Source organism: Charadrius vociferus, unplaced genomic scaffold (assembly GCF_000708025.1).
Source record: "Charadrius vociferus isolate BGI_N301 unplaced genomic scaffold, ASM70802v2 scaffold370, whole genome shotgun sequence".
Classification (NCBI taxonomy): domain Eukaryota; kingdom Metazoa; phylum Chordata; class Aves; order Charadriiformes; family Charadriidae; genus Charadrius; species Charadrius vociferus.
In genome coordinates this window covers 4,448,328-4,457,557 of record NW_009646744.1, presented here as the reverse complement: position 1 = coordinate 4,457,557, position 9,230 = coordinate 4,448,328, and positions in this window count along the sequence as shown.

Below are 9,230 nucleotides of genomic sequence, written 5' to 3'. Positions count from 1 at the left end.
GAGGCTATGGTGGGGGAGGCTACGGGGGCGGCTCTTTCTGAGCCCCAGCGCCCAAACCCATTGGGGGTGGCGTGGAGAGCCCTCCCTTTGATACGGGGCAGCTTCTAAATGGTTTCTCCCCTCATTCGCCGAAGGGCAGCTCCTTTTAAACGTCTCCCTGCTGTGGGAGCAGCTCCTAAATGCCCCCTGAGGGTCGCCTCTGCTGCCTGTGCCACTTCTTTCTCTCTGAAGATGGACTGGGCCCCACATACACATACTTTGTGTTACAGTCATTGATGGACTCTATTTTTTTATTATTACCTGGACCTTGGTCGTTTTTATACTAGCAACGAAAAATGTCTTGTTTTAATTTGTTTTTTGGGGGACGGGGTGGGAAGTGTCTTGCTGATCTGGAGTAAAAACTGGGGAGGGTTATGGGGGAATTTCCTTTGTTGTAAGGACTCGATACCTGGCTACTACATTTTTTTCTACAAAATCTACTCGGATCCCATGACTGAAATTAACATTTCTGTAAAGGAGGAAAAAAATCGTTTTTACGTTTTTTATTTTTTAAATAAATCATTGTGTTCATTGACCTTTACATGTCTAATTTTTTTTCCTAGGATCCATTCCGTACGGTTTTAAGGCTTTTCTAGGTTTGAAGCAAGTGTTCCTCTGCTTTAAAATCTCTGTGTACTTAAGTAAATATTTTATTGCCGGTAAAGGTCCTAATTGACTTTTTTGCTACCCCCCTAGTGGATTTACTGGTTTTCAAACACTCGACAGAGAAATTTTTGAAGTACTAATCCGTGGATGTGGTCTGTTTTTTAAATATTCGTTCTCACTTATGCAGTTTGTGTGCATCCACCATCTTGTACCAGGCAGTTTGACGTGCTGACATGGTTGGTCAATTTTTTCTATAGGACTTTTCCATCAACGTATGTACTGTGTAGTTTTGAAGAAATAGTTTGTGTTAAGCATGTGCTTCATTCATATAAAATGTTCAGAATTTCCGATTGCTTAGTTTCAAGTCCTCTTATCAGTTTGTCTGTGTATGATTCCTTCCAGGAAAGGGTCGACATTTATCCCTTCTATTAAACGCATACTTGTTTTCATAGTACCGGGTTAACAGACTTTTCACTCTGAACTATTGTCCTTCGTTAAAGTTCCCCGAGAATCTCTTGCAGCACCATCTACCGACAGGATGGCAGCCTCCTTGCTGCAGGCTTCGCTACAGCAGGAGTAAAATTGGTTCGCTAACAATTGTACTAGACTTCTGAAAGTTATTTTACGCCACTAGATGACTGGTGTAGAATGCAATGACATCTGCATGTGAATAAAGATGAGCTCCATGAGTATTGACTTGGAAAAAGAAAAAGGAATGGATTTGCAATACCTGCCATAGCACGTATTCTTTTTTTTTTTTTTTAAAAATAATTGCAATTGCCCATATTTCAAAAAGTGATAATCTAAACTACGTGGGCAAAGCGCTATGACAAATGAGCCAGCTGAGTGTACCGGTAACATAGGTGCCAGTTGTAAAGCAAAAATATGTGTAGTCTGCTTGATTAACAAATGTATATTTGTAGCCCTTTCACGCAATAGAATTAAAGTTTGTTGTTTATTAAAAAGCATAATGTTTTAGGGGAAAACTGCCTTCCTGCATAGAAATATAGAATAGCAACGTTTATGGGTTTATGGATATCAAATAAAGATTTGAATTCCTTATATGCTTGAGTGAGAGTATGTATGACACGGGGCATGGATTTAAAAAGTACAAAGTTATTTTGACTTCAGGTTTCTAAGCACTTAGTCTTTAATGCTGATGCTTTGCGGGACCGCATCTGATTTTGGCTTTGCTCCAGATACGCAAGATACTAGGCTTATAATTCCCATTGATTCCAGTGGAAAGTAAATGTCTAGGGCTTTGTGCTTCTGGGCTGAAGGATTTCGCATGACATTTCAAGATATTGTCAGTCTTTGATGTCAATCTAACCTGATGCTGGTTTTAGTTGAAATGAGTCTTTTTGTTGGTATTAGAAGTAAAACTAGCATTAACCTAATTACCTGTGTGAGCTTAGATAAACAGCACAACCTTTTGGTATTGTCAGGATTTAAACCAAGAGCTGAGTTTCATCTTGATTGTGGTAATTCATGGCTCTTGTAGTGAAACTGGTTCTCTTCGGCTTAGCTTTTATAAATAGGTTCCAAGTAACTTGCTATTTGCAATTACGTTGTATTTTTTTTATATCTCAGAAGGTTGTTAGCCTCTGTTGTGACCCAGTATCATTGACATGTTGTGAGAGTGCAAGTCGTTACAGAGAAGTATTTGTAAAATACTGCAAGTACCAGCTCTCATCGGCAGACAGCTTCAGGTGGTTGGTTTTATTTCAGTTCACTGGGCTTGAAGTTTTTTACTTTACCTTTGCACTTTAACGCTATGTTGGACAGTCATTCTCGATCTTCACTTGAAGCAGGGCTTTGCTTTTTGGTGCTGAAACGAACTTCTGGGTTCTAGGTCCTGTGTTAGTTGGGGCATACGATTCAGTCCCTTGCAATGGGGTCTTAACCTTATCAAGGGACAGACTGGTTTTGAAAGAAATAGTTAAATTCACTCCTGTGATGTGGCATGTTGTTTGACTTGGGAAGGTAAAGATCTGTGCACCAACTACAGCTTTATGGTATTTTCATGTCATGTGCTGTGAAAGACTATGTTGAGGCTAGGAACAAGTAGGTTTTTAAAAAAGGGACTTCATGTGTGAAATCTGACAGTTTTGCCAAGCTATAACTTTGTTTTGAGGATTGTTGTACTGAAACATGCTGTTTGATTATCTGTACGTAATAGTCCTCTTGTAGGACTAATGTCTTCTAGAATAAAAAGTAGATCCCAGGAGTTGCACTTATATTAGGGAGTATGCTAACTAATCTCTCTGAAAAGATTGTAATCTGTTTAACAGTGTCCTGCGATGAGTGTCTTGAGCAGGAGTGACTTGCTCTGCTCTGACCGCCGGTCTCTTGGGAGCGAGAACTTCGTAGTGACTGTGCAGGTGATGTTTGAGAGGCTCATGTAAGCACTGTTTAGCAAGGGGCAGTGATGGTAGGACGTACCCTGGAATACAGAAAAGAGATTCTGAACTGTATTGGATTGCTTTAAAGACACAGTGACTTAAAGACTCTCTTTGAATATAAACCGGTTTCTAGTACAGTTCCTAGTAAGCAGAAGAGATTTGTTGCTGAAGCTTTGCTTATGTTTTTAATGGTATTTGGCAATTTTCTGACCCCTGGGTGGATTTGTCTGTAGAGCTGTGTAGGAACAACTAAGATGAAATGAAGTATACAGCTGGCATGGAAATAAAGAAGTTCGTGACTGCACAGTTGCTCTAGGATGGTCACAGAGATAGAAATAAACTAACTTTAGTTTGCTGTTCCTTAGTTCGTAGTTTAGTTCTGAAGTAGAAGGGTTTGAAATTACCTCAATAATTTAACGGCCTTCTGTTCAGGAATGGATGTTGGACTGTGTTGGTTTCACCTGTGAAATAGGAAGTGAGAGCAATTAGTTTACTTTCAGCATTTAATGATGAAGTAAAAGTGCAATAGTTGTATAAAACACAGATGTTCTTTTTATTTTTGTAATATGCATGAACAAAAAGAAATTCCCCAAAACAAAGCTTTTCAGAGCCTACAGTGTGACAGCATAGTTCAGTGTGGTTTTTTAATAGTCATGGTGATTCATGTCAACTCTAAAGTATAATTTGTTCTTGATTCTGCTTCTTGTGTGACTTGTCGATTTTATTTGGCTAATAAAATCAGCCTAACGTACACTTTCATAATACTGGTGAGTACTGCATTAAAAAGAAACATGCTAAACACCTGTGTACGTAATGAATTGATACTGGCACAGATCAGTGGAAGTGCCTCTCATTGTTAGTTTTGACATTAGCTAATGAAAAGGCAGTTTAGAACAGCAGTAACACCTTTGATCACAGTAAATCTCTATGGGTCGCTGGCTGTATTACAGCTGTGACAGACTTGCAAAATCAAAGCTGTGCCTTGCCCTGCAGGCTTGTGTAGGATGCTTCGGTGGACGATGTTTACCCTCCTGAACTGAGCGAGCAAGCTGTCGGGTTTGTGTTGTGTGTCGAAGGAGTTGCAGGCCAGGCGGTGCGGCGGCAGTCCCAGCTCTCCGACTCCAGGCTCCGCTTCCAGGAGCGCAGACCTGCAGGGAGCCCGGTGGTGCGCACAGGGGACACTGGCAGGAGGTGTGCTTGAACTCGGTCACGTACTTTGTGCGTACAAAACTTCACAGTCAGTGATGCCAAAATATTTAAGGTGGTTAAAAATGTAGTTTAAAGCTCTCAAATGCTTTATGGTGTTCTCCCCCCAATCCAACTTAGATCCCTTCTGTAAAGCAAATTTTGCTTTCATTTAGCATTGAAAGACCTAAGTGGATAGTGTAGGTTGGAACACTGGTTTATTATCCTGCCCTGTCAGCTGATACTATTGTCGCAATATAATGGCATTGCTATTGCTGCTGGAAAGGGTCTGAGCCGGAGTGGTGCTGAGGACCCCAACCTCCCGTTCAAGTCTGAAAACAGAGCAGCTTCTTTTTTCTATGTACCTCAGAATGTTCTTTCTAAAATGCAAAAGTTTGGTTTAAATTCTTAATTAATCTCCTAAAAATAAAACTGGAGGACACCCTTCTGAGATGCACACAGTAAACAAAAACATGGTGTATTTTGTGAGAATGGGATTTTGCTCCCCCAGTCTGTGAGATGATTGGTTTTCTAACAGAAGGTAGTTTGTCCAAGCTCTATAAAAGGATTGCTTGTCTTATAGTAGCTATTACGTATTAGTGTTTATCAGGTAATCATCAGTTTGTACCACATTTGCCTGGTGTGCGTTGTTATGAATCTCTGCTTCCTAAGCTGTTTAATAGGAAGAAGGCATTTCCAATACATTTTTTTCAAACTGTGCGTCTGTATATAATACCTTGGATTAATATTAGGTGACTGAAAGTGTAAGCCCCAAAATTTCAGTCTTTCACCTTAGCCAGAGGTGTAGTTTACAAAACAATGGGTTGTTTAATGTGTTTTGCATAACTGATTCTGTGATCTGGTGTGCGCAACCCTTAAAGATGCGTTTTCTGCGTGTTATTTTTGTATTTCTTAAATGAATGAAACAGTTACGTCCCTGCTTCACTTGAAAATGTATTTCACAGTGCAAGCACACTATAAGGAGTTTTGAGCCAGCCTGAACAAGCACTATTTGCTTTTGTTGATAGGCTTCTTTTAGGTCTCCTATTGAAGTATCACTACTCTACTATTTATGGTATGTGCGTGTATACGCGCACGCACATGTTACCTCTACTTCCACTTACCTTTAATGAGTATTTATTTGTACTGTAATGTAAGTATTCCTATTGACAGGTGTCGGGTGTGTATTTCTTACAAGAAGACGAAAGTCTTTCTGCTACATATCTTTACCTAGGACTTTTTTATCACTTACCTGTATATTAGGACTTTTAGAAGGGCTGATGGAGTTGGATGCTTTCCATCTTGATGTTCCTTCAGTAAATTCTAGTCCTTTTGCCTTCTCTGCTCCCAGAACTCTCCTCGATTTCTGTTATATATAAAGGGGAGGAAGTATATAGTCACATTTGAACTGATACCTTGTGTTTGTATGGTTCTAAGTGTGTTTTAATCATATCTATATTCCCCTTAAAAACATCTGACGCATCTTGTGGGGAAAATGGGTAGTGGGAACGCTGAAAGAGCAAGGGCTGTAAAGCTGTAGTTTCATGCAGAAGGGAAACATTCTTCAAATTCTTGTATTTCCTGTAGTTCTCCTATCTACTGAATAGACAGAACAGTTAAAAAGATGGAACACTTCAGGTATAGGCTGTAGCCAAAAATAAAAAAAAACCCCTAGCATAAAAAATAAAATTCAAGTACTGTTCTCTATCCTTGGTTCAGCCTTTGCCAGTAGGAGTCCTAAACCAAAAGTTGCAACAGCATTTTCTTAAGTACTTTCTCAGTGCGGTTGATCTTGGTGTAACTTTTTGTTTGGGTTTTTTTTTTTTTTTGTTTTTTTTTTTTGCTAAAAGTCTGTTGGGCGAAGCTGTGGTATTGCCTATTGCTGTTACAGAAAGCATCAAGCTTAGAGCACTGGCTATTCTCAGATTGTCAGCCATCCAAGTAACCAAAGCTCCTTAACTTTGAAAACTAGATGTCAAGCCCAGTCAGACTAATAATGCCATCTGTCTGAGGCATCTGGATATTAACCCTCTTAGTCTGCTGCATACACTTTCATTCCTGAGTGCTTTCACAAATGGAAAATGCACAGGGTTGGAAAGAACAGCTCTTCCTCAAAAAAAAAAAAAAAATCGAACTACACTGTATAGAGCTGTATAATTCTGGTACATATTACATTCATTAAAGTACTATAAATATCTCTTTTCATGTGTAACGCAGTAAGGAACCGATGCCAATTTAGAAAGGGATTTCATTTCTGGCTGGAAATGTGTCAAGATGCACATTTGCTCACTACCATCAAAGTACAAATCACTGATGAACACTGCAGAAAAATGCCTTAGAAGCAGAATGAGCTGACAAATCTGAAAATACTTCAGTTGTTCAAATGCTACTTCATGCCATGCGATTTCCAGCTAGTTTGTCTCACAGAAGCCCTGTTCTCACTGTTTTGAATCAAAAGGCGTGCAAAGCTGCGCATCTGAAACTATGCTGTTAAGTCTGTAATCTAGTCAATATAAAAGATGGATATCATCTCAGTCTCTTCCGTCCTTTCTGTAACTTTTGTTGCTTTCTGTGGTTTTACAATGGACTTTTCCTATTTTGTAAGAAATCTTGCTTTCCACAAAGTCGTGGAGGGGAGGAAGTGTGGGTCTAGTCACTGCAGGCACTGACTGGGAAGAAGAAAGATCCAGTCTCTGTTTCCAGCATAGACTTGGATTAGAGCACTGCTGGATAAAGTGCACAAGTAGTGTTTGGGACTGGAGGTTCATCCTCTTCTAACTTGTTCTCTTTCTCTGTGGATCAATAATGTTCTCTGTACGGCACGCTAACACAGCTTCAGTGGAGAGCCTCCCTCTTCCTCTCCCAACCACACACCCTGATGAACAAATTACAACAAGGAGGGCAGGGCATGGCCCTGGGGGGAGCCTGTGCTTACCTCCCTATTGTATAACAGTACTGGCAGCTGTGTTTTGAAATAAGTTGCTCCTATTTCGTCCTCCAGGTCCCCTCCCTCCTCAAAAGGGATGTCCTCTGCTGCCGGGCTCCCTGGCTGGGTTGCAGAGTCGTAAAAGATTTCTGATGCTGAATTCCCAGTTCTCTCTGCGTGGTGATCTAGTACCTCTTCAGGTTTTAGTAATCTTTTAAGTTTACTGGGTAACAAATCCGGCCAAAGTCCTTCACTGTGATTTCATTTGGGCTTGTTTAATTGTTTTCTTTCCACCACTGCTGGAATAAGGATGCTCTGTTTACTGGCGAGAGCTCCTTAGAGTCCTGTCTGATTGCAAGTTCAGGACTTCTGCCCCGAGATCACTACTGAACTGCAGGATGGTTGTAGTTGTAATTGTTAATGCCTTTTGCATAGGATATTTAGGAAAGTGCATTCTGCAAGAGACGTAATGCGAGCTTTCTACTGTTATTTTCATGGAGACGTACCCTCCTGAAAAAGAGAGATCCCCAGGAGCACGAGGGGGGTTTAAGCCTTTGGTGCGAATTGCCATGCCCTTTCCCTTTAGGCACACCATCCACTATTTTCTGCAATTTTAAATGTAGTCAAACAATTTTTTTAAAATTATTTTTCTGTAAATATATCATTTAGAAGTTGTTACCGGAGCTTTCTCTTACTTACCCAGCACCAGCTAGAATCCGGGCCTCTGCTCTGTGGTATCAACGTTCTTTTTAAAGCCTCTTTGAGGCACGAGCTTGGTGATGAATCACTCCCACGTGTGTTTTGGAAATGTTAGGTTGGGTTTGTGTGTAGCTGGTGGCAATGGGGAGCTCTTGTTTTCTGTGTGCTGGGGAGTCAGCTGAGAGGGAGTTGGGAAACATCGCCTTTGGAAGGAAGACTGGGAAGGAAGAGCTGGGCTTGTTTTATTGCTGGTGCTGCTCTAGGCCAAAAGTGTTGCAACGAGCTGGTGCCACACGCTCTCTAATGCCTTCTCAAAGCTGTTTTCTTTCTCCTTTGCAGGGTGCGCTTCTGCATGGAAGGAGAGGATGGGAAAGCTGAGCCCTGAAAAGCACACCACGAAAGTCCCGTAAGTGAACAGAAACCCGAGCTGAGCCCCTGACACAGAGTTCCCGCTCTGAATATGCTATGGAGATTGAGCAGAAAGAGGTGTTTGCCCAGAAAATACCGAGCAGGAGAATGAAGGACAGTCCGTTGTCTGCGAGGAAGACGTGCTGCATGAGATGGCTTTTTCTGTTCAAGGTAAAATAACATGCCTGCAGAAACAATCTTGCCTAAATTTTCGTGTGTGGCAGCTGTGTGATTTATTCATTTGTGTTAATGTTGCAGCACGTTGTGTTAACGATAGTAGGGTAGTGGACTGTGTTTCTTGGCTTTTGCAAAGAACAAAAAATGAAGTATTTTCAAAAATTTCAAGAAGAGAGCGTGGGAATGAGTGTACAAGAAGTAATAGTAGAGAGACTTGGGGTGGGGTGGCGAGATGCTGAATGAAAATAGGTTTGGTTTTGCTGGTCTCTCAAAGTATGCAAATATTAATTAAGGCATACAACATCTTTATGAAGCATACGGGTTGTTTATTATAGGAAGTAGGAGCAGAAGCATTAAGGGATATATTATAAAGACAAAGAATCCTATTAAAAGGATATCTTAACACTTCAGCAAAAATTTTGTGGGGGAAAAAAAATCCCATGTTTTGAACCATAACCTAAACTTTTTCTCAAGTCCATGTGTTCAGCCTGCAGCGAGAACTGGGCGCTTCAGTAGGTGTAGAAATGGGAGTCAAAACTAAGGACTCACGAGGCAGAGGGACTTGGTGGTATTTAGGCACCTGAATACTGGCCTTGGCCTTTGTTCCAGTGCCTGCAACAGTTGTTTTTACAGCTTTCTTCCTGAATGTTAATTTTTCCTTTTGAGCGCTCAATTCCAAACTGTAAAATCTATCTGAAAATCTTCCAGTGAGTTTCTGATAAATACGAAACATGACTACAGGGCAGGAAGCCTGTGCTTCTGACAGAGCTGACTGCGGGTGACAACAA